We start from the raw sequence: 16523 nt of genomic DNA on the forward strand, positions 1-16523 counted from the left end.
TGGCATTCTGTAATCTGTGGACTATCAGAGTGTTGATTAAACACAGAAAATGTATCGGGATATAATACAACAGTCACCATGCGCACTTTCCACCATGGGAGTAACTCTCAAACAGTCTACGCTTTGATCGTTCCCTGGAAGACCAGTAGTAGTTTCAGATGCACATCTGGTAAAATTCTGTAATCATTTGACTATCAGAGTGTTGATGAAACACAGAAATTTCATCCGGATTGAATACAACAGTCACCATGCGCACTTTCCTCCATGGGAGTAATGTCTCAAACAGTCTACGCTTTGATCGTTCCCTGGAAGACCTGTAGTAGCTTCCGATTAACATCTGGATGCATTCTGCAATCTGTGGACTATCAGAGTGTTGATGAAACACAGAATTAGCATCGGGATTGAAGACAACAGTCACCATGCGCACTTTCCACCATCGGAGTAATGTCCCAAACAGTCTACCCTTTGATCGTTCCCTGGAAGACCAGTAGTTGTTTCCGATGCACATCGGGAGGCATTCTGTAATCTGTGGACTATCAGAGTGTTGATGAAACACAGAAATTGCATCGGGATTGAATACAACAGTCACCATGCGCACTTTCCTCCACGGGAGTAATGTCTCAAACAATCTACGCCTTTGAACGTTCCCTGGAAGACCAGTAGTAGTTTGCGATGCACATATGGTAGCATTCTGTAATGCGTAGAATATCAGAGTGTTGATGAAACACAGTAATTGCATCGGGATTGAATACAACAGTCACCATGCGCACTTTCCTCCATGGGAGTAATGTCTCTAACAGACTATGCTTTGATCGTTCCCTGGAAGACCAGTAGTAGCTTCCGATTAACATCTGGAGGCATTCTGTAGTCTGTGGACTATCAGAGTGTTGACGAAACACAAAAATTGCATCGGGATTGAAGACAACAGTCACCATGCGCACATTCCACCATGGGAGTAATGTCCCAAACAGTCTACGCTTTGATCGTTCCCTGGAAGACCAGTAGTTGTTTCCGAAGCACATCGGGAGGCATTCTGTAATCTGTGGACTATCAGAGAGTTGATGAAAAACTGAAATTGCATCGGGATTGAATACTACATTCACCATGCGCACTTCCCTCCATGGGAGTAATGTCTCACAGTCTTCGCTTTGATCGTTCCCTGGAAGACCATTAGTAGTTTCCGATGCACATCTGGAGGCATTCTGTAATCTGTGGAGTATCAGAGTGTTGATGAAACACAGAAATTGCATCGGGATTGAATACAACAGTCACCATGCCCACTTTCATCCATGGGAGCAATTCTCAAACAGTCTACGCTTTGATCGTTCCCTGTAAGACCAGTAGTAGTTTCCGTTGCACATCTAGTGGCATTCTGTAATCTGTGGACTATCAGAGTGCTGATGAAACACAGAAACTGCATCGGGATTGAATACAACAATCACCATGCGCACTTTCCTCAACGGGAGATATGTCTCAAACAGTCTACGCTTTGATCGTTCCCTGGAAGAACAGTAGTAGTTTCCGATGCACATCTGGTGGTATTCTCTAACCTGTGGACTATCAGAGTGTTGATGAAACACAGAAATTGCATCTGGATTGAATACAACAGTCACCATCCGCACTGTTCTCCATGGGAGTAATGTCTGAAACAGTCTACACTTGGATCGTTCCCAGGAAGACCAGTAGCAGTTTACGATGCACATCTCGTGGCATTCTGTAATCTTTGGAGTATCATAGTGTTGATGAAACACAGAAATTCCATAGGGATTGAATACAACAATCACCATGCGCACATTCCTCCACGGGAGGTATGTCTCAAACAGTCTACGCTTTGATCGTTCCCTGGAAGACCAGTAGTAGTTTCCGATGCACATCTGGTAGCATTCTGTAATCTGTGGACTATTAGAGTGTTGATGAAACACAGAAATTCCATAGGGATTGAATACAACAATCACCATGCGCACATTCCTCCACGGGAGGTATGTCTCAAACAGTCTACGCTTTGATCGTTCCCTGGAAGACCAGTAGTAGTTTCCGATGCACATCTGGTGGCATTCTGTAATCTGTGGACTATCAGAGTGGTGATGAAACACAGAAATTGCATCGGGATTCAATACAACAGTCACCATCCGCACTTTCCTCCATGGGAGTAATGTCTGAAACAGTCTACGCTTGGATCGTTCCCAGTAAGACCAGTAGTAGTTTCCGATGCACATCTCGTGGCATTCTGTAATCTGTGGACTATCAGATTGTTGATTAAACACAGAAAATGTATCGGGATTGAATACAACAGTCACCATGCGCACTTTCCTCCATGGGAGTAACTCTCAAACAGTCTACGCTTTGATCGTTCCCTGGAAGACCAGTAGTAGTTTCCGATGCACATCTGGTAACATTCTGTAATCATTTGACTATCAGAGTGATGATGAAACACAGAAATTTCATCCGGATTGAATACAACAGTCACCATGCGCACTTTCCTCCAGTTGAGTAATGTCTGAAACAGTCTACGCTTTGAACGTTCCCTGGAAGACCAGTAGTAGCTTCCGATTAACATCTGGAGGCATTCTGCAATCTGTGGACTATCAGAGTGTTGATGAAACACATAAATTGCATCGGGATTAAAGACAACAGTCACCATGCGCACCTTCCACCATGGGAGTAACGTCCCAAACAGTCTACCCTTTGATCGTTCCCTGGAAGACCAGTAGTTGTTTCCGATGCACATCGGGAGGCATTCTGTAATCTGTGGACTATCAGAGTGTTGATGAAACACAGAAATTGCATCGGGATTGAATACTGCATTCACCATGCGCACTTTCCTCCATGGGAGTAATTCTCAAACAGTCTACGCTTTGATCGTTCCCTGGAAGACCAGTAGTAATTTCCGATGCACATCTGGTGGTATTCTCTAATCTGTGGACTATCAGAGTGTTGATGAAACACAGAAATTGCATCGGGATTCAATACAACAGTCACCATCCGCACTTTCCTCCATGGGAGTAATGTCTGAAACAGTCTACGCTTGGATCGTTCCCAGGAAGACCAGTAGTAGTTTCCGATGCACATCTCGTGGCATTCTGTAATCTGTCGACTATCAGAGTGTTGATTAAACACAGAAAATGTATCGGGATTGAATACAACAGTCACCATGCGCACTGTCCTCCATGGGAGTAACTCTCAAACAGTCTACCCTTTGATCGTTCCCTGGAAGACCAGTAGTAGTTTCAGATGCACATCTGGTAACATTCTGTAATCATTTGACTATCAGAGTGTTGATGAAACACAGAAATTTCATCCGGAATGAATACAACAGTCACCATGCGCACTTTCCTCCATGGGAGTAATGTCTCAAACAGTCTACGCATTGATCGTACCCTGGAAGACCAGTAGTAGCTTCCGATTAACATCTGGAGGCATTCTGCAATCTGTGGACTATCAGAGTGTTGATGAAACACAGAATTTGCATCGGGATTGAAGACAACAGTCACCATGCGCACTTTCCACCATGGGAGTAATGTCCCAAACAGTCTACCCTTTGATCGTTCCCTGAAAGACCAGTAGATTTTTCCGATGCATATCGGGAGGCATTCTGTAATCTGTGGACTACCAGAGTGTTGACGAAACACAAAAATTGCATCGGGATTGAAGACAACGGTCACCATACGCACATTCCACCAAGGGAGTAATGTCCCTAACAGTCTACGCTTTGATCGTTCCCTGGAAGACCAGTAGTTGTTTCCGAAGCACATCGGGAGGCATTCTGTAATCTGTGGACTATCAGAGTGTTGATGAAACACAGAAATTGCATCGGGATTGAATACCACATTCACCATGCGCACTTTCCTCCATGGGAGTAATGTCTCACAGTCTACGCTTTGATCGTTCCCTGGAAGACCAGTAGTAGTTTCCGATGCACATCTGGTGGCATTCTGTAATCTGTGGACTATCAGAGTGCTGATGAAACACAGAAACTGCATCGGGATTGAATACAACAATCACCATGCGCACTTTCCTCCACGGGAGGTATCTCTCAAACAGTCTACGCTTTGATCGTTTCCTGGAAGAACAGTAGTAGTTTCCGATGCACATCTGGTGGTATTCTCTAACCTGTGGACTATCAGAGTGTTGATGAAACACAGAAATTGCATCGGGATTGAATACAACAGTCTCCATCCGCACTGTCCTCCATGGTAGTAATGTCTGAAACAGTCTACGCTTGGATCGTTCCCAGGAAGACCAGTAGCAGTTTACGATGCACATCTCGTGGTATTCTGTAATCTGTGGAGTATCATAGTGTTGATGAAACACAGAAATGGCGTCGGGATTGAATACAACAGTCACCATGCGCACTTTCCTCCATGGGAGTAATTCTCAAACAGTCTATGATTTGATCGTTCATTGGAAGATCAGTAGTAGTTTACGATGCACATCTGGTAGCATTCTGTAATCTGTGGACTATTAGAGTGTTGATGAAACACAGAAATTCCATCGGGATTGAATACAACAATCACCATGCGCACATTCCTCCACGGGAGGTATGTCTCAAACAGTCTACGCTTTTATCGTTCCCTGGAAGACCAGTAGTAGTTTCCGATGCACATCTGGTGGCATTCTGTAATCTGTGGACTATCAGAGTGTTGATGAAACACAGAAATTGCATCGGGATTCAATACAACAGTCACCATCCGCACTTTCCTCCATGGGAGTAATGTCTGAAACAGTCTACGCTTGGATCGTTCCCATTAAGACCAGTAGTATTTTCCGATGCACATCTCGTGGCATTCTGTAATCTGTGGACTATCAGAGTGTTGATTAAACACAGAAAATGTGTCGGGATTGAATACAACAGTCAATATGCGCACTTTCCTCCATGGGAGTAACTCTCAAACAGTCTACGCTTTGATCGTTCCCTGGAACACCAGTAGTAGTTCCCGATGCACATCTGGTGGCATTCTGTAATCTGTAGACTATCAGAGTGCTGATGAAACACAGAAACTGCATCGGGATTGAATACAACAATCACCATGCGCACTTTCCTCCACGGGAGGTATGTCTCAAACAGTCTACGATTTGATCGTTCCCTGGAAGAACAGTAGTAGTTTCCGAGGCACATCTGGTGGTATTCTCTAACCTGTGGACTATCAGAGTGTTGATGAAACACAGAAATTGCATCGGGATTGAATACAACAGTCACCATCCGCACTGTCCTCCATGGGAGTAACGTCTGAAACAGTCTACGCTTGGATCGTTCCCAGGAAGAAAAGTAGCAGTTTACGATGCACATCTCGTGGCATTCTGCAATCTGTGGAGTATCATAGTGTTGATGAAACACAGAAATGGCATCGGGATTGAATACAACAGTCACCATGCGCACTTTCCTCCATGGGAGTAATTCTCAAACAGTCTATGATTTGATCGTTCATTTGAAGACCAGTAGTAGTTTACGATGCACATCTGGTGGCATTCTGTAATCTGTGGACTATTAGAGTGTTGATGAAACACAGAAATTCCATCGGGATTGAATACAACAATCACCATGCGCACATTCCTCCACGGGAGGTATGTCTCAAACAGTCTACGCTTTGATCGTTCCCTGGAAGACCAGTAGTAGTTTCCGATGCACATCTGGTGGCATTCTGTAATCTGTGGACTATCAGAGTGTTGATGAAACACAGAAATTGCATCGGGATTTAATACAACAGTCACCATCCGCACTTTCCTCCATGGGAGTAATGTCTGAAACAGTCTACGCTTGGATCGTTCCCATTAAGACCAGTAGTTGTTTCCGATGCACATCTCGTGGCATTCTGTAATCTGTGGACTATCAGAGTGTTGATTAAACACAGAAAATGTATCGGGATTGAATACAACAGTCAATATGCGCACTTTCCTCCATGGGAGTAACTCTCAAACAGTCTACCCTTTGATCGTTCCCTGGAAGACCAGTAGTAGTTTCCGACGCACATCTGGTAACATTCTGTAATCATTTGACTATCAGAGTGTTGATGAAACACAGAAATTTCATCCGGATTGAATACAACAGTCACCATGCGCACTTTCCTCCATGGGAGTAATGTCTCAAACAGTCTACGCTTTGATCGTTCCCTGGAAGACCAGTAGTAGCTTCCGATTAACATCTGGAGGCATTCTGCAATCTGTGGACTATCAGAGTGTTGATGAAACACAGAAATTGCATCGGGATTGAAGACAACAGTCACCATGCGCACTTTCCACCATGGGAGTAACGTCCCAAACAGTCTACCCTTTGATCGTTCCCTGGAAGACCAGTAGTTGTTTCCGATGCACATCGGGAGGCATTCTGTAATCTGTGGACTATCAGAGTGTTGATGAAGCACAGAAATTGCATCGGGATTGAATACTACATTCACCATGCGCACTTTCTTCCATGGGAGTAATGTCTCCAACAGTCTATGCTTTGATCGTTCCCTGGAAGACCAGTAGTAGTTCCCGATGCATATCTGGTGGCATTCTGTAATCTGTGGACTATCAGAGTGTTGATGAAACACAGAAATTGCATCGAGAATGAATACAACAGTCAACATGCGCACTTTCCTCCACGGGAGGTATGTCTCTAACAGTCTACGCTTTGATCGTTCCCTGGAAGACCAGTAGTATTTTCCGATGCACATCTGGTGGCATTCTGTAATCTGTGGACTATCAGAGTGCTGATGAAACACAGAAACTGCATCGGGATTGAATACAACAATCACCATGCGCACTTTCCTCCACGGGAGGTATGTCTCAAACAGTCTACGATTTTATCGTTCCCTGGAAGACCAGTAGTAGTTTCCGATGCACATCTGGTGGTATTCTCTAACCTGTGGACTATCAGATTGTTGATGAAACACAGAAATTGCATAGGGATTCAATACAACAGTCACCATCCGCACTGTCCTCCATGGGAGTATTGTCTGAAACAGTGTACGCTTGGATCGTTCCCATTAAGACCAGTAGTAGTTCCCGATGCACATCTCGTGGCATTCTGTAATCTGTGGACTATCAGAGTGTTGATTAAACACAGAAAATGTATCGGGATTGAATACAACAGTCAATATGCGCACTTTCCTCCATGGGCGGTATGTCTCAAACAGTCTACGCTTTGATCGTTCCCTGGAAGACCAGTAGTAGTTTCCGATGCACATCTGGTGGCATTCTGTAATCTGTGGACTATCAGAGTGTTGATGAAACACAGAAATTGCATCGGGATTCAATACAACAGTCACCATCCGCACTTTCCTCCATGGGAGTAATGTCTGAAACAGTCTACGCTTGGATCGTTCCCAGGAAAACCAGTAGTAGTTTCCGATGCACATCTCGTGGCATTCTGTAATCTGTGGACTATCAGAGTGTTGATTAGACACAGAAAATGTATCGGGATTTAATACAACAGTCACCATGCGCACTTTCCACCATGGGAGTAACTCTCAAACAGTCTACGCTTTGATCGTTCCCTGGAAGACCAGTAGTAGTTTCGGATGCACATCTGGTAACATTCTGTAATCATTTGACTATCAGAGTGTTGATGAAACACAGAAATTTCATCCGGATTGAATACAACAGTCACCATGCGCACTTTCCTCCATGGGAGTAATGTCTCAAACAGTCTACGCTTTGATCGTTCCCTGGAAGACCTGTAGTAGCTTCCGATTAACATCTGGATGCATTCTGCAATCTGTGGACTATCAGAGTGTTGATGAAACACAGAATTAGCATCGGGATTGAAGACAACAGTCACCATGCGCACTTTCCACCATCGGAGTAATGTCCCAAACAGTCTACCCTTTGATCGTTCCCTGGAAGACCAGTAGTTGTTTCCGATGCACATCGGGAGGCATTCTGTAATCTGTGGACTATCAGAGTGTTGATGAAACACAGAAATTGCATCGGGATTGAATACAACAGTCACCATGCGCACTTTCCTCCACGGGAGTAATGTCTCAAACAATCTACGCCTTTGAACGTTCCCTGGAAGACCAGTAGTAGTTTGCGATGCACATATGGTAGCATTCTGTAATGCGTAGAATATCAGAGTGTTGATGAAACACAGTAATTGCATCGGGATTGAATACAACAGTCACCATGCGCACTTTCCTCCATGGGAGTAATGTCTCTAACAGTCTACCCTTTGATCGTTCCCTGGAAGACCAGTAGTTGTTTCCGATGCACATCTGGTGGCATTCTGTAATCTGTGGACTATCAGAGTGTTGATGAAACACAGAAATTGCATCGGGATTCAATACAACAGTCACCATCCGCACTTTCCTCCATGGGAGTAATGTCTGAAACAGTCTACGCTTGGATCGTTCCCATTAAGACCAGTAGTATTTTCCGATGCACATCTCGTGGCATTCTGTAATCTGTGGACTATCAGAGTGTTGATTAAACACAGAAAATGTATCGGGATTGAATACAACAGTCAATATGCGCACTTTCCTCCATGGGAGTAACTCTCAAACAGTCTACGCTTTGATCGTTCCCTGGAAGACCAGTAGTAGTTTCCGATGCACATCTGGTAACATTCTGTAATCATTTGACTATCAGAGTGTTGATGAAACACAGAAATTTCATCCGGATTGAATAAAACAGTCACCATGCGCACTTTCCTCCATGAGAGTAATTCTCAAACAGTCTACGCTTTGATCGTTCCCTGGAACACCAGTAGTAGTTTCCGATGCACATCTGGTGGCATTCTGTAATCTGTAGACTATCAGAGTGCTGATGAAACACAGAAACTGCATCGGGATTGAATACAACAATCACCATGCGCACTTTCCTCCACGGGAGGTATGTCTCAAACAGTCTACGATTTGATCGTTCCCTGGAAGAACAGTAGTAGTTTCCGATGCACATCTGGTGGTATTCTCTAACCTGTGGACTATCAGAGTGTTGATGAAACACAGAAATTGCATCGGGATTGAATACAACAGTCACCATCCGCACTGTCCTCCATGGGAGTAACGTCTGAAACAGTCTACGCTTGGATCGTTCCCAGGAAGAAAAGTAGCAGTTTACGATGCACATCTCGTGGCATTCTGTAATCTGTTTAGTATCATAGTGTTGATGAAACACAGAAATGGCATCGGGATTGAATACAACAGTCACCATGCGCACTTTCCTCCATGGGAGTAATTCTCAAACAGTCTATGATTTGATCGTTCATTTGAAGACCAGTAGTAGTTTACGATGCACATCTGGTGGCATTCTGTAATCTGTGGACTATTAGAGTGTTGATGAAACACAGAAATTCCATCGGGATTGAATACAACAATCACCATGCGCACATTCCTCCACGGGAGGTATGTCTCAAACAGTCTACGCTTTGATCGTTCCCTGGAAGACCAGTAGTAGTTTCCGATGCACATCTGGTGGCATTCTGTAATCTGTGGACTATCAGAGTGTTGATGAAACACAGAAATTGCATCGGTATTTAATACAACAGTCACCATCCGCACTTTCCTCCATGGGAGTAATGTCTGAAACAGTCTACGCTTGGATCGTTCCCATTAAGACCAGTAGTTGTTTCCGATGCACATCTCGTGGCATTCTGTAATCTGTGGACTATCAGAGTGTTGATTAAACACAGAAAATGTATCGGGATTGAATACAACAGTCAATATGCGCACTTTCCTCCATGGGAGTAACTCTCAAACAGTCTACGCTTTGATCGTTCCCTGGAAGACCAGTAGTAGTTTCCGATGCACATCTGGTAACATTCTGTAATCATTTGACTATCAGAGTGTTGATGAAACACAGAAATTTCATCCGGATTGAATACAACAGTCACCATGCGCACTTTCCTCCATGGGAGTAATGTCTCAAACAGTCTACGCTTTGATCGTTCCCTGGAAGACCAGTAGTAGCTTCCGATTAACATCTGGAGGCATTCTGCAATCTGTGGACTATCAGAGTGTTGATGAAACACAGAAATTGCATCGGGATTGAAGACAACAGTCACCATGCGCACTTTCCACCATGGGAGTAACGTCCCAAACAGTCTACCCTTTGATCGTTCCCTGGAAGACCAGTAGTTGTTTCCGATGCACATCGGGAGGCATTCTGTAATCTGTGGACTATCAGAGTGTTGATGAAGCACAGAAATTGCATCGGGATTGAATACTACATTCACCATGCGCACTTTCTTCCATGGGAGTAATGTCTCCAACAGTCTATGCTTTGATCGTTCCCTGGAAGACCAGTAGTAGTTCCCGATGCACATCTGGTGGCATTCTGTAATCTGTGGACTATCAGAGTGTTGATGAAACACAGAAATTGCATCGAGAATGAATACAACAGTCAACATGCGCACTTTCCTCCACGGGAGGTATGTCTCTAACAGTCTACGCTTTGATCGTTCCCTGGAAGACCAGTAGTATTTTCCGATGCACATCTGGTGGCATTCTGTAATCTGTGGACTATCAGAGTGCTGATGAAACACAGAAACTGCATCGGGATTGAATACAACAATCACCATGCGCACTTTCCTCCACGGGAGGTATGTCTCAAACAGTCTACGATTTTATCGTTCCCTGGAAGACCAGTAGTAGTTTCCGATAAACATCTGCTGGTATTCTCTAACCTGTGGACTATCAGATTGTTGATGAAACACAGAAATTGCATAGGGATTCAATACAACAGTCACCATCCGCACTGTCCTCCATGGGAGTAATGTCTGAAACAGTGTACGCTTGGATCGTTCCCATTAAGACCAGTAGTAGTTCCCGATGCACATCTCGTGGCATTCTGTAATCTGTGGACTATCAGAGTGTTGATTAAACACAGAAAATGTATCGGGATTGAATACAACAGTCAATATGCGCACTTTCCTCCATGGGCGGTATGTCTCAAACAGTCTACGCTTTGATCGTTCCCTGGAAGACCAGTAGTAGTTTCCGATGCACATCTGGTGGCATTCTGTAATCTGTGGACTATCAGAGTGTTGATGAAACACAGAAATTGCATCGGGATTCAATACAACAGTCACCATCCGCACTTTCCTCCATGGGAGTAATGTCTGAAACAGTCTACGCTTGGATCGTTCCCAGGAAAACCAGTAGTAGTTTCCGATGCACATCTCGTGGCATTCTGTCATCTGTGGACTATCAGAGTGTTGATTAAACACAGAAAATGTATCGGGATTTAATACAACAGTCACCATGCGCACTTTCCACCATGGGAGTAACTCTCAAACAGTCTACGCTTTGATCGTTCCCTGGAAGACCAGTAGTAGTTTCAGATGCACATCTGGTAACATTCTGTAATCATTTGACTATCAGAGTGTTGATGAAACACAGAAATTTCATCCGGATTGAATACAACAGTCACCATGCGCACTTTCCTCCATGGGAGTAATGTCTCAAACAGTCTACGCTTTGATCGTTCCCTGGAAGACCTGTAGTAGCTTCCGATTAACATCTGGATGCATTCTGCAATCTGTGGACTATCAGAGTGTTGATGAAACACAGAATTAGCATCGGGATTGAAGACAACAGTCACCATGCGCACTTTTCACCATCGGAGTAATGTCCCAAACAGTCTACCCTTTGATCGTTCCCTGGAAGACCAGTAGTTGTTTCCGATGCACATCGGGAGGCATTCTGTAATCTGTGGACTATCAGAGTGTTGATGAAACACAGAAATTGCATCGGGATTGAATACAACAGTCACCATGCGCACTTTCCTCCACGGGAGTAATGTCTCAAACAATCTACGCCTTTGAACGTTCCCTGGAAGACCAGTAGTAGTTTGCGATGCACATATGGTAGCATTCTGTAATGCGTAGAATATCAGAGTGTTGATGAAACACAGTAATTGCATCGGGATTGAATACAACAGTCACCATGCGCACTTTCCTCCATGGGAGTAATGTCTCTAACAGTCTACCCTTTGATCGTTCCCTGGAAGACCAGTAGTTGTTTCCGATGCACATCTGGTGGCATTCTGTAATCTGTGGACTATCAGAGTGTTGATGAAACACAGAAATTGCATCGGGATTCAATACAACAGTCACCATCCGCACTTTCCTCCATGGGAGTAATGTCTGAAACAGTCTACGCTTGGATCGTTCCCATTAAGACCAGTAGTATTTTCCGATGCACATCTCGTGGCATTCTGTAATCTGTGGACTATCAGAGTGTTGATTAAACACAGAAAATGTATCGGGATTGAATACAACAGTCAATATGCGCACTTTCCTCCATGGGAGTAACTCTCAAACAGTCTACGCTTTGATCGTTCCCTGGAAGACCAGTAGTAGTTTCCGATGCACATCTGGTAACATTCTGTAATCATTTGACTATCAGAGTGTTGATGAAACACAGAAATTTCATCCAGATTGAATAAAACAGTCACCATGCGCACTTTCCTCCATGAGAGTAATTCTCAAACAGTCTACGCTTTGATCGTTCCCTGGAACACCAGTAGTAGTTTCCGATGCACATCTGGTGGCATTCTGTAATCTGTAGACTATCAGAGTGCTGATGAAACACAGAAACTGCATCGGGATTGAATACAACAATCACCATGCGCACTTTCCTCCACGGGAGGTATGTCTCAAACAGTCTACGATTTGATCGTTCCCTGGAAGAACAGTAGTAGTTTCCGATGCACATCTGGTGGTATTCTCTAACCTGTGGACTATCAGAGTGTTGATGAAACACAGAAATTGCATCGGGATTGAATACAACAGTCACCATCCGCACTGTCCTCCATGGGAGTAACGTCTGAAACAGTCTACGCTTGGATCGTTCCCAGGAAGAAAAGTAGCAGTTTACGATGCACATCTCGTGGCATTCTGTAATCTGTTTAGTATCATAGTGTTGATGAAACACAGAAATGGCATCGGGATTGAATACAACAGTCACCATGCGCACTTTCCTCCATGGGAGTAATTCTCAAACAGTCTATGATTTGATCGTTCATTTGAAGACCAGTAGTAGTTTACGATGCACATCTGGTGGCATTCTGTAATCTGTGGACTATTAGAGTGTTGATGAAACACAGAAATTCCATCGGGATTGAATACAACAATCACCATGCGCACATTCCTCCACGGGAGGTATGTCTCAAACAGTCTACGCTTTGATCGTTCCCTGGAAGACCAGTAGTAGTTTCCGATGCACATCTGGTGGCATTCTGTAATCTGTGGACTATCAGAGTGTTGATGAAACACAGAAATTGCATCGGTATTTAATACAACAGTCACCATCCGCACTTTCCTCCATGGGAGTAATGTCTGAAACAGTCTACGCTTGGATCGTTCCCATTAAGACCAGTAGTTGTTTCCGATGCACATCTCGTGGCATTCTGTAATCTGTGGACTATCAGAGTGTTGATTAAACACAGAAAATGTATCGGGATTGAATACAACAGTCAATATGCGCACTTTCCTCCATGGGAGTAACTCTCAAACAGTCTACGCTTTGATCGTTCCCTGGAAGACCAGTAGTAGTTTCCGATGCACATCTGGTAACATTCTGTAATCATTTGACTATCAGAGTGTTGATGAAACACAGAAATTTCATCCGGATTGAATACAACAGTCACCATGCGCACTTTCCTCCATGGGAGTAATGTCTCAAACAGTCTACGCTTTGATCGTTCCCTGGAAGACCAGTAGTAGCTTCCGATTAACATCTGGAGGCATTCTGCAATCTGTGGACTATCAGAGTGTTGATGAAACACAGAAATTGCATCGGGATTGAAGACAACAGTCACCATGCGCACTTTCCACCATGGGAGTAACGTCCCAAACAGTCTACCCTTTGATCGTTCCCTGGAAGACCAGTAGTTGTTTCCGATGCACATCGGGAGGCATTCTGTAATCTGTGGACTATCAGAGTGTTGATGAAGCACAGAAATTGCATCGGGATTGAATACTACATTCACCATGCGCACTTTCTTCCATGGGAGTAATGTCTCCAACAGTCTATGCTTTGATCGTTCCCTGGAAGACCAGTAGTAGTTCCCGATGCACATCTGGTGGCATTCTGTAATCTGTGGACTATCAGAGTGTTGATGAAACACAGAAATTGCATCGAGAATGAATACAACAGTCAACATGCGCACTTTCCTCCACGGGAGGTATGTCTCTAACAGTCTACGCTTTGATCGTTCCCTGGAAGACCAGTAGTATTTTCCGATGCACATCTGGTGGCATTCTGTAATCTGTGGACTATCAGAGTGCTGATGAAACACAGAAACTGCATCGGGATTGAATACAACAATCACCATGCGCACTTTCCTCCACGGGAGGTATGTCTCAAACAGTCTACGATTTTATCGTTCCCTGGAAGACCAGTAGTAGTTTCCGATGCACATCTGCTGGTATTCTCTAACCTGTGGACTATCAGATTGTTGATGAAACACAGAAATTGCATAGGGATTCAATACAACAGTCACCATCCGCACTGTCCTCCATGGGAGTAATGTCTGAAACAGTGTACGCTTGGATCGTTCCCATTAAGACCAGTAGTAGTTCCCGATGCACATCTCGTGGCATTCTGTAATCTGTGGACTATCAGAGTGTTGATTAAACACAGAAAATGTATCGGGATTGAATACAACAGTCAATATGCGCACTTTCCTCCATGGGCGGTATGTCTCAAACAGTCTACGCTTTGATCGTTCCCTGGAAGACCAGTAGTAGTTTCCGATGCACATCTGGTGGCATTCTGTAATCTGTGGACTATCAGAGTGTTGATGAAACACAGAAATTGCATCGGGATTCAATACAACAGTCACCATCCGCACTTTCCTCCATGGGAGTAATGTCTGAAACAGTCTACGCTTGGATCGTTCCCAGGAAAACCAGTAGTAGTTTCCGATGCACATCTCGTGGCATTCTGTCATCTGTGGACTATCAGAGTGTTGATTAAACACAGAAAATGTATCGGGATTTAATACAACAGTCACCATGCGCACTTTCCACCATGGGAGTAACTCTCAAACAGTCTACGCTTTGATCGTTCCCTGGAAGACCAGTAGTAGTTTCAGATGCACATCTGGTAACATTCTGTAATCATTTGACTATCAGAGTGTTGATGAAACACAGAAATTTCATCCGGATTGAATACAACAGTCACCATGCGCACTTTCCTCCATGGGAGTAATGTCTCAAACAGTCTACGCTTTGATCGTTCCCTGGAAGACCTGTAGTAGCTTCCGATTAACATCTGGATGCATTCTGCAATCTGTGGACTATCAGAGTGTTGATGAAACACAGAATTAGCATCGGGATTGAAGACAACAGTCACCATGCGCACTTTTCACCATCGGAGTAATGTCCCAAACAGTCTACCCTTTGATCGTTCCCTGGAAGACCAGTAGTTGTTTCCGATGCACATCGGGAGGCATTCTGTAATCTGTGGACTATCAGAGTGTTGATGAAACACAGAAATTGCATCGGGATTGAATACAACAGTCACCATGCGCACTTTCCTCCACGGGAGTAATGTCTCAAACAATCTACGCCTTTGAACGTTCCCTGGAAGACCAGTAGTAGTTTGCGATGCACATATGGTAGCATTCTGTAATGCGTAGAATATCAGAGTGTTGATGAAACACAGTAATTGCATCGGGATTGAATACAACAGTCACCATGCGCACTTTCCTCCATGGGAGTAATGTCTCTAACAGTCTACGCTTTGATCGTTCCCTGGAAGACCAGTAGTAGCTTCCGATTAACATCTGGAGGCATTCTGTAGTCTGTGGACTATCAGAGTGTTGACGAAACACAAAAATTGCATCGGGATTGAAGACAACAGTCACCATGCGCACATTCCACCATGGGAGTAATGTCCCAAACAGTCTACGCTTTGATCGTTCCCTGGAAGACCAGTAGTTGTTTCCGAAGCACATCGGGAGGCATTCTGTAATCTGTGGACTATCAGAGAGTTGATGAAAAACTGAAATTGATCGGGATTGAATACTACATTCACCATGCGCACTTCCCTCCATGGGAGTAATGTCTCACAGTCTTCGCTTTGATCGTTCCCTGGAAGACCATTAGTAGTTTCCGATGCACATCTGGAGGCATTCTGTAATCTGTGGAGTATCAGAGTGTTGATGAAACACAGAAATTGCAACGGGATTGAATACAACAGTCACCATGCCCACTTTCATCCATGGGAGCAATTCTCAAACAGTCTACGCTTTGATCGTTCCCTGTAAGACCAGTAGTAGTTTCCGTTGCACATCTAGTGGCATTCTGTAATCTGTGGACTATCAGAGTGCTGATGAAACACAGAAACTGCATCGGGATTGAATACAACAATCACCATGCGCACTTTCCTCAACGGGAGGTATGTCTCAAACAGTCTACGCTTTGATCGTTCCCTGGAAGAACAGTAGTAGTTTCCGATGCACATCTGGTGGTATTCTCTAACCTGTGGACTATCAGAGTGTTGATGAAACACAGAAATTGCATCTGGATTGAATACAAGAGTCACCATCCGCACTGTTCTCCATGGGAGTTATGTCTGAAACAGTCTACACTTGGATCG

The sequence above is a fragment of the Schistocerca gregaria genome, chromosome 1 (genome assembly GCF_023897955.1).
Source record: "Schistocerca gregaria isolate iqSchGreg1 chromosome 1, iqSchGreg1.2, whole genome shotgun sequence".
Lineage (NCBI taxonomy): Eukaryota > Metazoa > Arthropoda > Insecta > Orthoptera > Acrididae > Schistocerca > Schistocerca gregaria.